Here is a 15,912-nt window from a genome sequence, read left to right as displayed (position 1 = left end):
ATTTTTGTTATTGCATTTATGTTTCATATTATTGAAAAAATCCAAAAAGATTTTCGACAACTGATGTTGGAGAGCTGATATTCAAAATCTCAAAGGATAAACATGATGAACAGATGGTTTGGTTAAATTGGTTTGAAATGTTTAAGCAGATTTTGGAAAGTTTAAAAGTTAATAAATTTTTAAATGTGAAAAATTCTCGAATGACTAGTTGATTCATTAAGTTGAATCATAATTTTGTTTGTTTGTGATAGAGTGTTTGAGTTGTGCAGGTTTCTGATCCTGTTGCTACGGAAAGCCAGGAGATACATCAGAACCTGAGAAGAAGTTTAAACTGATAAAGCCAGGAGTTGATTTCAATGGTGATAATGAATTCTAGACGGCGATCCCAGCTTGATGATAGGGGGAGTCTGATGAAAGTTAGAGCTAGAGAAAGATCCGGGTACATAATTCCAGGAAGAGTTCCAGTTCCTGAAGAAGACCGATTAAGAGTGAAGAGCTGTCATGTTTGAAGACTCTCACTGAAGATTCCGTCAACATTCAAGGGGGAGTCTGTTGGTGCAGTTGTCTGTCGACTACATCTTAGTTCGAGTCTTAGGTTAGGGCTGATTGTATAGTGAACGAAAATCAAGAAACACATAAGTTAGATAGGTCCGCTTATATGTCATCATGATAGGTCCGCTCATATGGTCATGTCCATATAAGCGAACCTATCAGGCCTATAAATAGGCACCTATAAGCGGAACTATGTAGAAGTTAGGTTGTGGTCTTGTATACGACGGCGAAGCCCTGCCAAATCATCTCCAGAGCTTGTAACTTGTTAATAAGTGCAATAAACACTGACAAATTAGTGAAATCAAGCTAAACAAAGACTGTATCAATGAATTCCGCATCTGATTCAGTCTGAGCACTCTTCTGATCGACTCGTCAGGTCATATAACGTTCCTACAGTGTAGGTATACCGTATTATACGTGTAGGTATACCGTATTTATAATGTACTTGTACAATATATATTTATAAAAATGTACATGTATTTTACTTTGGGCTTAGCCCACAATTTAGTGGTTTAGGCTTAAACCATGTCTTATGGCATTTGGGCCTAGCCCTAGCTCTATAAGTTATTACAAGTGGGCTTTTATAAATATTTTAGGAAATGGGCCTTTGCTCATGTATTTATGGTATTGGGCTTAGCCCAACATTTATGTTATTCTAAGCCCAAAATCAATTTTAAAAGCCCAACGTTTTATAATCTAGACCAATATTTGTGACAAATTTTTACTAAGTATGACATGACCATATTAGTAAATTTTTAGAACCACCCTTAGTGTTATTTTTCTGATTGAACTTCCCGACTTTCGTTGTCGTTGATATATATATGAAGTGTCTAAAAGTAGTTTATTTTTGAACCTGTCGCAACGTTCGGTTAATATATGTAGTTTTTGTGTCGAAGTTGTCCGTTTCGCCGATGACACATAAAGCGTCATCCGATGTTCACGCCTTGAGTTATGGTATTACGCAAGTGCGTTTCGGGTGCTCGCGAAGGTTCACGACTATCGTCCTGCTTGCGAATGTTTGTGAGGTTTAGGTTATTTGTAAATGTATATTGTTCATGTGTATTATTTTTAACATTTTTGTATGTATTCCTAAGGCTAATACATACACATAATATACACACATTATGCATGTAACACATACCAAATAGGGTATTTTACGTGTATATATATATATATAATTTTCCCAAAATTATATCTATTGTTTTATTTAAAAACTTTACACATTCTTATGTTTTAAAAGTATCTTTTTGAGTTTATATAAACTCTTGGATGGTTAGGACTTAACCATCGTCATTAGGGTTTGTCTAATCATGATTAGGGTCATTAATCACAATTAAGTTTACTAATCACAATTAACCTGTTAATCAACCCATTAATCTCTTTTTAATAGCGATTAGATTTTTATAAAATTTCGCCATAGTTTCCCTAAACTATGGCGTTTTTCCCATATATTCCAAACATGTTTAAAATCATTTCCAATTTACCATCAACATTAATCTACTAATCTCAACAATTCACAACATTAATTAATCAATTTCTACTACTTATTTTCTTAATTCATGAGCACTTATATATATAAATTTCCTTAAAAATCCAAGACTTTTATGTCTTGGAATCAAAGGCTTTTAAGTGTGGTTTTCATAACCATTCATTAAATCACTTGTTACTTTTAAAAATCACATTTATTCGTTCTTAATCACCATGTTTAGTTCATTAAATCCTTAAACTTTCAAGTTTAAACACATATATATGCAGAGCTCATGAACATATTGGTGATGATCTTTCATGATTTAAACATCTAGTTGTTTAAATCATATTTTTAAACTTAACATAACAAGATCATCACTTATATAAGTTACTACACTAAATAAACAACATGATCATCATAAATCTCATGACTAATCATCCTACTTTAACAAAATCAACAAGACCATACAACTCATACAACCCTAAAGCACATAATAATCACATAATACTTCATGATTAGTAAGTTGTTTAGGTTTGGTTTAGGGTTTTAAGTGAAATTTTTCTTGATTTTCAAGATGATCAACTTGTAGTTTCATGATCTATACATGATAACAAGCTTAAAAATGATAAGTAGGAGGCTTACAACTTTGCAAGTGTCTTAAGATGATGATTAAGAAGTGATTATGCTCCAACCAAAGCTCAAATGGTGCTCCATGTATCAATGATGCTTAGATGGTCTTGAAAGGGCTTAATTAGGGTGAAATTATGGTGATTTTAATTTGAAAAAGGAGGGTGTATATGGGGTTGTGTGAGCTACGACCAAGAAGGGGAAAAGGGTGTTCTTGTTTTTTTATAAGAATTTGATGGAAGGATGTGGTAAGTTATAATAATAATTCAAGATCTTTCAAATCTAATAAAATTTTCATAAACCATGCTTCTTTCACCAATCTTGAAGTTGTAGGTGATTGGTATGTGTTGGTGCATTTCATCTGTTGACTTCGTATTGGATCGAGTCATAGTCTTAGAGTGTTAGATCAGGGCACGTTTTACGAGAAATTAGGATATTGTATGTATGTTTGGTAGTAGATTCGCTTATAGAGCATATGGTAGGTTCGCTTATAGTGCAGGTTCCTAGGTTCGCTTATATGTCATTTGGGGGTTCGCTTATGCGAACATGTCCTTTGGAGCGAACCTGCAAACCCTATATATAGTCCTCATGAGCGAATCAGTTATAACGATTGATTGAAACTCGTACCGAGGTGCTGCCGGATCGAGACTTGCCTGTAATCTGTTATATCTTAATAGAAAAAGTGTTTAAAGTGATTTGCATGCTATTCCTACGTTGATTACTTGTTTTCCGCACCTGTAATTGGCGAAAACTTCTCTGAACGACTCAATTAGGTCGAGACACGATCCTACAATTGGTATCAGAGCTTCAGGAGGAGGAGTTCTGCAGGAAAAAGCTGAATTTCATCTAGTTTTCTTTCATCTACATCGTCTTTCTTCATTTCAGACATTTTCAACGGTAAAAAACGGTTCAAAATTTCAAGGATTGTGCGCAATACGTTAAAAACAAACCCTGGAAAGTTTCATGTAAAAATACAGACTAAAATTGGATGAAAACATGTTCGGATTGAGATTCGCTCGAACGGTCCGCTTCAAATCAATCAGGTCCGCTCCAAATTGATCAGATCCGCTCGAATTGCACTGATCCGGTTCGCTTATCCGGTCGGTTCGCTCCAATTTACCTCACCCAGTCCGCTTTTGTGACCGTTCTGCAATCTGGTTCGCTCGTAGATATATTTTATTCAGGTCCGCTCGGTTGAACATTCTGGTTCGCTCGTGTGGTATTTTTCTGGTTCGCTCGGTTGTCAAACAAGAGGTCCGCTCAAAATTGATCTGGTCCGCTCCAAAGATCTGTCTGGTTCGCTCCAATTCACCTGGTCCGCTTCAAGTGCTTATTTGGTCCGCTTTTATGTCACATACGAGATTCGCTTTTGTGATCATTGAAACAGATTGGTTCGCTTTTAAGGCTGCTGTGAACAGTTTTCGAAATTTTGAAAGTGGACGAGGATTTCTACAACGCATTCGCTACTCCGAGTACCCCAATCACTGCTGTTCAAACCACAATGCTCGAAAACGAAACAGGGACGATGCAAAAGCCTCCCAAACTAATGAACATCGAAGAATTTAAAGGTTGGGAAGGTCGGTTTGAGAATTGGGGGCAAGCAAACTATCTTGATGCTTGGGAATGTGTCGAGACAAAGTATGTTAGACCTTTGAATGATGATGAAGAACCCATTCCGATAAAAGATCTTACTGCTGATGCTAGGAAGAAGTACAAAGATGAGAAAATGATGCTAAGTCTTCTTCAACAAGCAGTGAAAGAGGATATCATGGTTCTTTTGCAACATAATGGAACATCATATTCGATTTGGAAAGCATTGCGTTCAAAGTTTCGAGGAAGTGAAGAGATGGTTAAAAGCAAGAAGTCGCTTCTAAAGAAAGAGTTCGATTTGTTTCGAGGGTTAAAGAATGAAAGTACACGAGAGATTATTGAACGTTATTGTAATCTGCTTGCCAACATAAGGTTGAGTATTGAAAAGAGCACTGATGAGTTGATAGAAAAACTTGCTGATGCGTTGCCGTATGAGACTTGGGGCACATACCTTATGATGCTCAGAAACAAGAAGGGTTTTAGCAATCTGACGCTCAGTAAGTTCATTGTAAAGATAGAGGCTCAAGAAATGGAACAACGGAAAGTGAACAGAATGAAAGATTTCGATGGTGAACAGGACATAGGGTTATATTATAAGGCTGGGGTAAATGAGAAGAAATCTTCAAATCTATCTCCGAAGGTTGAGACTGCCTATAGTGCCAAAAATTCATCTGGAAGTCCATCATCTGGATCCAACAGCAAAACCAGTTTAACGTCATTTTCATCTTTTGATCCAAACATTTCTACAACTAAAAACGGGAGAAAATTACAGTGTAACATTGTGTTAAATCTTGAAAATGATCAAGATTATTCTGAGGAAGTTGCCAAAAACCAAATGTCTTTGTTAGGAATGGTTTTGGAATCTTACACTTGTTTTGTTGCAGGTCTTATCAGGAATCCAATGTTAACTGATGTGTGTAAAATGCAACATATAAATCACATCAATTAAAGCATAAAACTAACCCTTTTTAAGTACTAATGTTGGAAAAAGAGTGTTTTTGTCTTCCTTTTGTATTTTCAGGATGAAATGAGCTCAAATTCACAAAAGAAGCAAAAAGACAACTAATTCTAGCATAAATACAAGGAAAGGAATAAAAGAAGACTGCCCGGACCCTCAACGGCATCCTCCAAAGCAAAGAAGAGAAAACAGAAGCCTGAACACGCCCCGTGCTCAGCCAGCACGGGGCCGTGCCCAAGAAGCAGCATAAAAGACAAACTTGTAGAAGCTTCCATTGCCCACCACGGGGCCGTGTCCAGTGAGCACGGGGGCGTGGTGAAAGTACAGCAGGCGCATTAATTGTAATTGCGAATTACAATTAATGAGGAGAGAGACTGTCAGACGGGCACGGGGGCGTGTCCAGCGGACACGGGGCCGTGCCCAGCCTTCTATTCAGCCTATAAATAGGGGTGCTTGGTTTCATTCCATCTCATCCCTTGGCACACCACCTCTCTCACACTTCATCCACCACCCACCACCACCATAACACCATCATCCACCACCATCATCCATTGTCCATCATAGAGTGTGTGAGTCGTCTCGGGATCCAAGATTGATCGTAAGAGTTCTTGACAATCAAGGCCATGTTTGCCTAAGTCTCTTACATCACTTGGTGAAGACAAGTGTTTAGTATAATACTTTTTATTTTTAATCTTTTGCACTTTTTATTTGGTTTTGTATTAATGACTTTAATAACTAGTTGCTTATGTTGAAGGTGATCTTTCCTTATCGTTTGTTCGTGGTGTCTTGGCATTATTTTACTGTCTATATAAAATAAAAGATTTTCACCATTGATATCTGCACGGTCTATATGGAGGTATGTTGGCTACCTGGTCGGGGGTTAAGGGAACGGTTTGGTAAGGGTCTTGCCCTTGTTCAGCGTTTAGAGGTCCTGCTTGGGACCTGGGTCAAATTTAGTAGGTTCTCCTTCAATGCCCATAGGTATTGGATGGCGGGGATCCAAACTCTTTGACCCCCTCATAAGTTAACTACTATTAATACTATAACCCGGCTATTTAGGACTGTATCCCTGCTGACTCAGACTACTTAGTCGAGGGTAACGTCACCGCCAAAAGCGGGGCCTACCATAATTTGCATTAATAACTTAATTCATTATCTTTCAATAATCCGACCCTTTAGGATTGTATCCTTGCTGACTCAAACTACTGGGTTGAGGGTAACGTCGCCTTCAAAAGAGGGGCCTACTACAATAACTAAGATAATCTCTTAAACAAGTGCAAAAGTGCGAAAATAATCAAATGTTATACTAATACACGAGTCGGATCCAAGTGATTCATCTTGTCTATCTGTTTTTATTTTATTTTATTTTTCAGCATTTAGTTAGTTTTTATTTTCTTAGTTTAAAAACATTTTTCTCACTTTTTGATTTGATTAGACGTTGAGGATAAACCGGTATTAAAAGCTCTTGTGTCCTTGGACGACCTCGGTATCTTACCACGGGCCGTGTTCGCTGGACACAGGGCCGTGGTGAACCGTCTGACCAGCATTCTTTTCTGTTTTTATTGCAGGACTTGGAACCCGACGTCAACCTTACGTAGTGTATGAGCTCCACTTCCAATAAGGACATAAAAGAACCACTAGAAGAACCCGAACGCTTTCTCAGAAAAAGGTTAAAAGCTAAAAACCAAGAGAAGGTTTCGGGTGATCCACCTCCAATGGCAGACCAACGTACCCTTATGGATTATCTACGACCTACCGTAGGTAACCTAGGCGCCGCTATCAATGCTCCGAATGTCGAAGCTAATAACTTCGAACTTCGGCCGCATTTGATACAAATGCTCCAAAACTCCGCAACCTTCCACGGGCTTGCGGACGAGGATCCCCATCTACATATCACCAATTTATTAGAAATATGTGATACCTTTCGGATCAACGGAGCATCAAATGACGCCATCCGCCTCCGTATGTTTCCTTTCTCACTGAAAGACCGAGTGAAAGCTTGGCTCAACGCCCTCCCAGCTGGATCGGTAAACACCTGGGATGAACTAGCCCAAAAATTTCTATATAAGTATTTCCCTCCCGCTAAAACTGCTAAATTAATGACTGAAATTAATACATATTCACAAGAGGATGGGGAATCCTTATATGAAACTTGGGAAAGGTTCAAGGAGTTATTACGCAAGTGTCCGCATCACGGCCTTGCGATATGGCAACAAGTATCCACTTTCTATAATGGATTGTTGCCACACACAAGGCAGACACTTGATTCTAGCTCCGGGGGACTTTTAGGTAATCGACGCCCACACGAAATATATAATCAAATTGAGGAAATTGCTCAAACCAATTTTCAATGGCACACCCCCCGGGGGAATAAATCTATTGCCCCGGGCGCCCATAAGGTCGATGAAAGCACTTCTTTACAAGCCCAAATTGAGGCCCTTTCTTCAAAGATAAAAAAAATTGGAAATGACAAAAACAGTCTCGGTTATGGCTTGTAAAGGGTGTGGTGGGTCACATGAAAATTGGAGTTGTATGAAAGAAACGGACGATCAACAAGAAATGGTAAACTACATTGATAATAGACCTAGGCCGTCGGGTCCCCCAACGGGAACTTACAACCAAGGATGGCGAAACCACCCAAACCTTGGTTGGAGGGAACCCGACAATAGTAGTAACCAACAAACCCAACGAACAAACTTTCAACAACCAAGAAATGAGTCACAAAATTTCACTCAACAAAGTGGACGAGAAAGGCTCGAAGATACTATATCTCGCCTCATCTCCGACACTGAAAAGAAAAACTCGGAAAGATTTCTACAATTAGAATCAAATTTTAGAAATCAACAAGCTAGCATTCAAAACATAGAAAAACAATTAAATCAAATAGCTCAAAATTTTGCCGAGAGACCGCAAGGCGCCTTACCTAGCAATACCGAAACAAACCCAAAAGCGCAAGTTCACCTCATCACGCTACGAAACCGCACCGTAAGGCCTGCAGAAGCGCCACCACCAACAGAAGAAACAGTACCCACACCTCTGCAGGAGAAGAACTCCCCTCTGTCACCAGAGCCTACCAAGGCTCCTCGAGTTCCATACCCCGGTAGGTTAATTCGTCAAAAGACCAATGAGCAATTCGCAAAGTTCGAAAGTCTGTTAAAACAATTGCATGTCAATATTCCTTTTATCGAGGTCCTAACCCAAATGCCCAAATACTCTAAATTCATGAGGGACTTCCTTACGCATAAAAAGAAAATTGAAAATTTGCAATTAGTCAATTTAGGCGAAGAATGCTCTGCACTCGTACTCAATAAACTTCCCCAAAAGAAAATCGATCCCGGAAGCTTCACAATTCCCTGTTCAATAGGGGAATCCCCCGTTCGTAATGCTCTAGCCGACCTTGGGGCTAGCATTAACCTCATGCCCTCATCTATGTTTAAAAGACTCGGCTTGGGAACCACGAGTCCCACAAAAATGAGCATACAACTCGCTGATCGCTCCGTCAAATTTCCACAGGGTGTCATCGAAAACGTTTTGGTAAAGGTAAGCAGATTCGTTTATCCAGCCGACTTTGTCATACTAGATATGGAAGAAGACACCGAGGTTCCCCTCATACTAGGAAGACCCTTTCTTGCCACAGCTCAAGCGGTGGTAGATATGAATGACGGAACACTCACTTTGAGATATGGGGATGATGAAGTAAAATTCGGAGTCGGGAAAAGAATAGAGGACGACGACCCGGTCAACTACATGAAGGTTATTGATTCGAGCTTGGATGCTGCTCTCCGACGGTGTAACATGGGACGCCAAGCATCCCACTCAGAAAACATATAACCTCGCATTGGGTCTAGCCAAGGACCCTTATAAACGTGGCGCACCACGGAGGCATTCCGCGGAACTATCCTTAGTTTAGTTTAATCTTTTAGTTTAATTTGCAGGAATAAAACACACTTATGGTAGTAATGGATGAAAAAGGGAACGAGAAAAATGGCCCCATGCACAAAGAACAGAGCAACCCGACACAAATCTCCATCACAGAAGGCTCAACACGGGCCGTGCCTAACCAACACGGCCCCGTGCTGAACCACCTGCAGAAAAACGCCCAGTTCAGGTAACTGGACACGGGTCGTGTTCAACGGACACGCCCCCGTGTCCAGGCTTCTGTCTCATTTCTTTAATTTCTGTTACTGGCACCTGACCACGGGGCCGTGCCCGGTCACCACGGGGCCGTGTCCAGACTGCCAGTAACATAAATCTTTGCTTTTTAACACTACACCACACATCCGATCAACCTAAAAATTTATTTTTGGGACACATTGAGGACAATGTGTAATTTAAGTGTGGGGGGGAAGCTAACACTTTGAAATTTTGCAAGTCCTAACAACAAGCCTTACACAAAACTCTATTGGAACCGCTAAACACCCCAAATTTTTTTCAAAAATTCTTTTATTTTTTACTTGTCTAAAGTTTAAGTTGGGAATCACAAGATTAATAAGGTTATATTTTTAAAAAAAATTTACAACCGAAAGCGTCGTGATAACAAGAACCAACATAAGAAAATTATGAAACGGCATAACAAGTCTAGTTAAAATTTAATTATATATACTTGATCACATTAAAAACCCATTCCCACAAAAGTGAGTTTTGAGCCTTTATTGAGCATACAAATTTACATCTTTAGACTAAATGCTCATTTTTCGTTTCTTGTGTGAATAGCCGCTTGGTTCTTACAACTCTAGAACTTGCCACGACGATTCATTCCCGGTCCTTACCAACTTACACCCAAGTAAGTAAATGATGGAGGCATTAGGACTAATCATTTTTCTTTCTACACCATTATTTTTCAATTTTTTTTACCACCTACCCAAAATCCCCCTAGTTAACCCCTTTGAGCCTAAACCTTTCATTTCATTACCCTAAATCCCTTTTTACCCACCAAAAACCTTTTTATTTTTCACCTCTTATTTTAGTAACAAAGCTCGGTCTTTCGCAAGCTCGTTCTTTTATGTGACTAAAAAATATATATATATATATGTGATGATGAAGTTAAAAACAAACAAAGCTATACAAACAAAAGCTTGTTTGGAGGAATACTTCAAAATAAAAAGTCACTAAAAAAATTTTCGAAAACCGACGCTTTTTACGCTTTTCGCCCTTTTACTAACCACTAACCCAACCACCCACCTTTAACCCAAGCCTAACCCTTCACCCAAAAAGTCCTCTTGATATTTACAAAGGTATAAAGTTAAAAAGGAGGAGGATTGATTGCTTGGCAAGCCTATGGAAGGCGTGAGTTCCATGCCGCTCTCGAGTGATTCACTAAAAATACACCTACGGCCGAGTGTTGAGTGATTTATCCCGTGAGGTATATGAACTTGTATATAAATAAAATTTTAAAAAAGGCATGTTATGCCCAAATAAGTAATTTATCCTATGAGACGTTCTCAAAAAATCATAACGAATAGGATTGTGAATAAATAAAAATAAAACCTAAAAAGATCTTTGGATTCCCGACACTCTATGACAAACCAAAAACATTCTCTTCTACCTATTCCATTTGGGAGTGTAAGCCACATTTAAAGAGTTTTGCTTGAGGACAAGCAAAAGTTCAAGTGTGGGGGTATTTGATGTGTGTAAAATGCAACATATAAATCACATCAGTTAAGGCATAAAACTAACCCTTTTTAAGTACTAATGTTGGAAAAAGAGTGTTTTTGTCTTCCTTTTGTATTTTCAGGATGAAATGAGCTCAAATTCACAAAAGAAGCAAAACGACAACTAATTCTAGCATAAATACAAGGAAATGAATAAAAGAAGACTGCCCGGACCCTCAACGGCATCCTCCAAAGCAAAGAAGAGAAAACAGAAGCCTGAACACGCCCCGTGCTCAGCCAGCACGGGGCCGTGCCCAAGAAGCAGCATAAAAGACAAACTTGTAGAAGCTTCCATTGCCCACCACGGGGCCGTGTCCAGTGAGCATGGGGGCGTGGTGAAAGTACAGCAGGCGCATTAATTGTAATTGCGAATTACAATTAATGAGGAGAGAGACTGTCAGACGGGCACGGGGGCGTGTCCAGCGGACACGGGGCCGTGCCCAGCCTTCTGTTCAGCCTATAAATAGGGGTGCTTGGTTTCATTCCATCTCATCCCTTGGCACACCACCTCTCTCACATTTCATCCACCACCACCACCACCATAACACCATCATCCACCACCATCATCCATTGTCCATCATAGAGTGTGTGAGTCTTCTCGGGATCCAAGATTGATCGTAAGAGTTCTTGACAATCAAGGCCATGTTTGCCTAAGTCTCTTACATCACTTGGTGAAGACAAGTGTTTAGTATAATACTTTTTATTTTTAATCTTTTGCATTTTTTTTTTGGTTTTGTATTAATGACTTTAATAACTAGTTGCTTATGTTGAAGGTGATCTTTCCTTATCGTTTGTCCGTGGTGTCTTGGCATTATTTTACTGTCTATATAAAATAAAAGATTTTCACCATTCATATCTCCACGGTCTATATGGAGGTATGTTGGCTACCTGGTCGGGGTTTAAGGGAACGGTTTGGTAAGGGTCTTGCCCTTGTTCAGCGTTTAGAGGTCCTGCTTGGGACCTGGGTCAAATTTAGTAGGATCTCCTTCAATGCCCATAGGTATTGGATGGCGGGGATCCAAACTCTTTGACCCCCTCATAAGTTAACTACTATTAATACTATAACCCGGCTATTTAGGACTGTATCCCTGCTGACTCAGACTACTTAGTCGAGGGTAACGTCACCGCCAAAAGCGGGGCCTACCATAATTTGCACTAATAACTTAATTCATTATCTTCCAATAATCCGACCCTTTAGGATTGTATCCTTGCTGACTCAAACTACTGGGTTGAGGGTAACGTCGCCTTCAAAAGAGGGGCCTACTACAATAACTAAGATAATCTCTTAAACAAGTGTAAAAGTGCGAAAATAATCAAAGGTTATACTAATACACGAGTCGGATCCAAGTGATTCATCTTGTCTATCTGTTTTTATTTTATTTTATTTTTCAGCATTTAGTTAGTTTTTATTTTCTTAGTTTAAAAAACATTTTTCTCACTTTTTGATTTGATTAGACGTTGAGGATAAACCGGTATTAAAAGCTCTTGTGTCCTTGGACGACCTCGGTATCTTACCAACACTATACTACGTCCACGATGGGTGCACTTGCCCATATGTGTGTTTAGTGTTAGTGAATATCGTGTTTTATAAATTTAAAACTTGGCTAAAGGTGTAAAAGGGGCTTAATTATATATCTAAATTATATACACACCAACACACATCATTAACCAAAGAAGATTACGACCAGATAGATGCTGAAGAGATGGAGCTGATGGACATAAAATGGTGTCTGGCTAGTGTTTTACGGAGAGCTGAGAAATTCAAACAAATCACGGGGAGAGATGATCTTCGTGATGCGAATGTTTCTACTTTAGGTTTTGACAAATCTAAAGTCACTTGTTTTCGGTGCAGGGAAAAAGGACACTTCAAGAGAGGGTGCACTAACCGAGAAGCAAGTGGAGCTCAAAATCCGTTCAACAACAACAATGATTATTATCGAAAAGCCATCTATCACCAAGTTGGTCAATCATCTCAACAACAAAAACATCAAGCTCAAACTGCACATGGAAGAGATGTAATTGAAGACACTTGAAAGAGAGCATGTGTGGTTAATCCAAATCAAAAGCAATCGTTTAACTGGGATAAATACATTCCAGATAATGGAAAAGCTTGTTTGATTGATCAAGATGATGAGAGATTACCAGAGGGTTGTAGTTGGGAGAATTTCACTTGGGATGATTATATTCCTGATCAAACTACAGCTTACACTGCTTTTACGGCAAAGATTGTAGATGATAGTGATGATGATACGGAATATTGGGCAAGAAAATACAAAGATGATATGAAGTTACTTGCTGAAAGTGATAGTGAAGATGAAAAAGCCAAGAAGAAAAAGAAAAAGATCAAGACACCGGTGAGCAGTGATGATGAAGAGGTGCCGGTGGTGAGGAGGCAAAAGGTGAAAGAAGTGCCTAAATTCAAGGTAGAAGAAGAAGTTGATGCAAAAGAGGTTCAGGTAAAGTGTGAGAATTGTGAGATTGTAAAGAAACAGAACAGCACTTTGATTTACAACTTAAACAGTCTGAAGGAGTCTTATGATGTGCTGAATAAGACGATGAATAAGTACAATCAAACGAGTGAAGAACAAGCCACAGCAATGAAGACACTTCAGGGAGCTTTTATGACAAAGCAAAAAGTTGTAAACAATTACGTTGAAAAGTGTGCTGCTTTGGAACAAAAGCTTGAGTTGCAAAGAATTGAAACTGAACGAGTAAATCGTTTATTAAAAAGTTATTCATGTACTTCATATGTTATTGACAGGATTATCCGACGGTTGAAAGTATGAAGGTATGGGAAGATGATGAGGTAACTGAAGAGAAAGAAGCTGGAAAAGGTGCTGATGAAAAGAATGCTGACAAGAAGAAGAATGACAAGAAAAAAGACACTGAAAAGACGCCATCTGGTAAGAAGCAAGGTGTCAGTTATAACAAGTGTCCACCCCCGCTGGAAAACGGATATTTGCCTAGATATCCTAACGATAAAAGAGTCAAAAAGGCGACAAATTTAAAGTGGGAGTCAGAGTCATCAGTCAATCTACCAGAAAATATTGATGTTGTGTTTACATCATCTGACACTGATCAACAGTCTCAATTGATGAAGAAAGTCGTGGATCATGTGTTAGAAAGTGATGATGTTGAAGAGTCTAAGTCTGAGTCCAGCATTCCATGTCAAACAGAAAAACAGGGCAAATTAGTTTATGATAGAAAGTTTTTGTTGTCAAAATCTAATTTGGATGATGGATTGTTTAAAGTTGCTTACACTTTGAATGATTCTGACAAATTATATTCTGATGAAGAATTTCCAATAAGAGGTGTCAAAACTGAATTGATAAACAAGGTTTTCGTACTCACAGAAATTAATATTTCTGAAATAAAAGGCTTATGTCTTAATGAAAAACCAAGATATTACACCTCAAGAGTTCAACAGAGATTAAATAAGAAAAAGAATTACAGTTCTGGTTCAGATTTCCAAAAGAGATCAAACCATAACGGTAATTTCAAAAAGAAAGGTTTAGGGTTTATTCCTACAGAAAAACAGAAAAATGAAAAATATGTTCGTGATTTTAAATCCAAAATGTCATTTGTTTCGGGTATATCAACTGATGAAGAAGAAAAGACAAACTTCTGGAGAGAATCAAACAGTGAGTTTCTGACGAAGAAGCAAGTTGAGTTGAAGAAGATAGCTGAGCAGAAGAGAGACTCGAGAACCTGTTTCAAGTGCAATAATGTTGGACATATTGCCAAAGATTGTTCTAAGGCGATACAATCAAAACAGGGAGTATCTCGTAAACTTAAAGAACAAGTGGTTGAGTTTGAACCACCAATTGATCGAACCAAACTGTTTAAAAATTCTATTTTTGAAGTTGGTGAGAGTTCAAACAAGTTTTACAAGAAGAAAGCCAAATCTGACAACCAGAAATGGGTTGTTAAGAAGGATGGTGAAAGCTCTAGCAATGATTCTGATGAATCAAAATCAGAGGAGCTATCTTCGGGCGATGAAACTGATTCCACAAAGTCAGTTGAGCCACAAGTTGTTTCAGAAGGTGAAGCTGATGTAAAAGTTGAAAAATCAGTTCCGATTGTTAATGATGAGGAGTTTCCATTACTTCGGGCTGAGAATTATAAAAAGAAAATTGGTAAAGTTGAAATTTCTAACCAATTTTATCATGATGAACAGGAATTTGATGCTGAGAAGGTCTTTAACCCCAAGGTAAAACATATCTTTGGCAAGATGATTGATCGAAAAGTCAAAGGGGTTAAAGAATTTTATGAAAAGAAAACAAGGAAAGAAAAGGTTGAACCATCCCTGGTTTGTAACTGGGATGGTACATATTATGAACAATAAGTCTCAGGACTTGCCGGAGCTCCCAGGTTGGTAAGCGTGGAGCATGAATCGGCATCTTTCTTGAATTCTATTCGGTAACGTCAATTATGCAAACGGTGAAAAGGTTTGTTCGTGTATTTCTTACAAGTGGTATTAGATGATGTTTTACAATTGGTACAGAGGTTTCTGAACTGCACATGGTAAATCAAGGACATTAATTTGTACTTGTATTTTCCTACATCTGGTTGGAAGACAAGATGATGAACCATAACCCCGAACATTTGTTTGATAAACTTACAAGTGGTAACCTACAAGTGGTAAAATCAATCAAACTTATTTTCTGGAAAAACCATTTTGATTAAAACAAACTTAAGTGTTTTAAAATCTAAATGGGAAAATAGTTTGTTGATAGGGGGAGTTCTGATTGTTTATGCCTAGTGAATGGCGATTTGAGGTGATTTGATATCGGTTGTCATGTTTCTGTACAGTTTGTTTTCATATTTTCGTTAATGTGTTTACATTTTAGGGGGAGTAGAAAATTTCAGAAAATCCAAAAACATTAGAAAATTTGAAAAAGCCAAAAACATGATAAAATCAAAAATGAGTTTTTGTTGCATAAAAGAGGAAATGATAGTACATCAGTGGACTATCACAACATACTAAAGAATTGGAAAGTTTAAAAGTGATAAACGATCTTACTGCGGATGTGTCAGTAGATTTTCGCACATTTAGTAAATTGAAA

The 15,912-nt window shown here is 38.4% G+C and overlaps 1 non-coding gene across 1 annotated transcript; it reads right to left on the bottom strand.

Moving 5' to 3' along the window:
• Positions 1–7,288: 7,288 nt before the first annotated feature.
• Positions 7,289–7,395, bottom strand: LOC118485352. Its single transcript, XR_004875652.1, has one exon. It is a non-coding gene; the product is annotated as a small nucleolar RNA R71 (small nucleolar RNA).
• Positions 7,396–15,912: the final 8,517 nt, after the last annotated feature.

Source organism: Helianthus annuus, chromosome 12, assembly GCF_002127325.2.
Source record: "Helianthus annuus cultivar XRQ/B chromosome 12, HanXRQr2.0-SUNRISE, whole genome shotgun sequence".
Lineage (NCBI taxonomy): Eukaryota > Viridiplantae > Streptophyta > Magnoliopsida > Asterales > Asteraceae > Helianthus > Helianthus annuus.
This window is presented reverse-complemented; position numbering and strand designations above follow the sequence as displayed.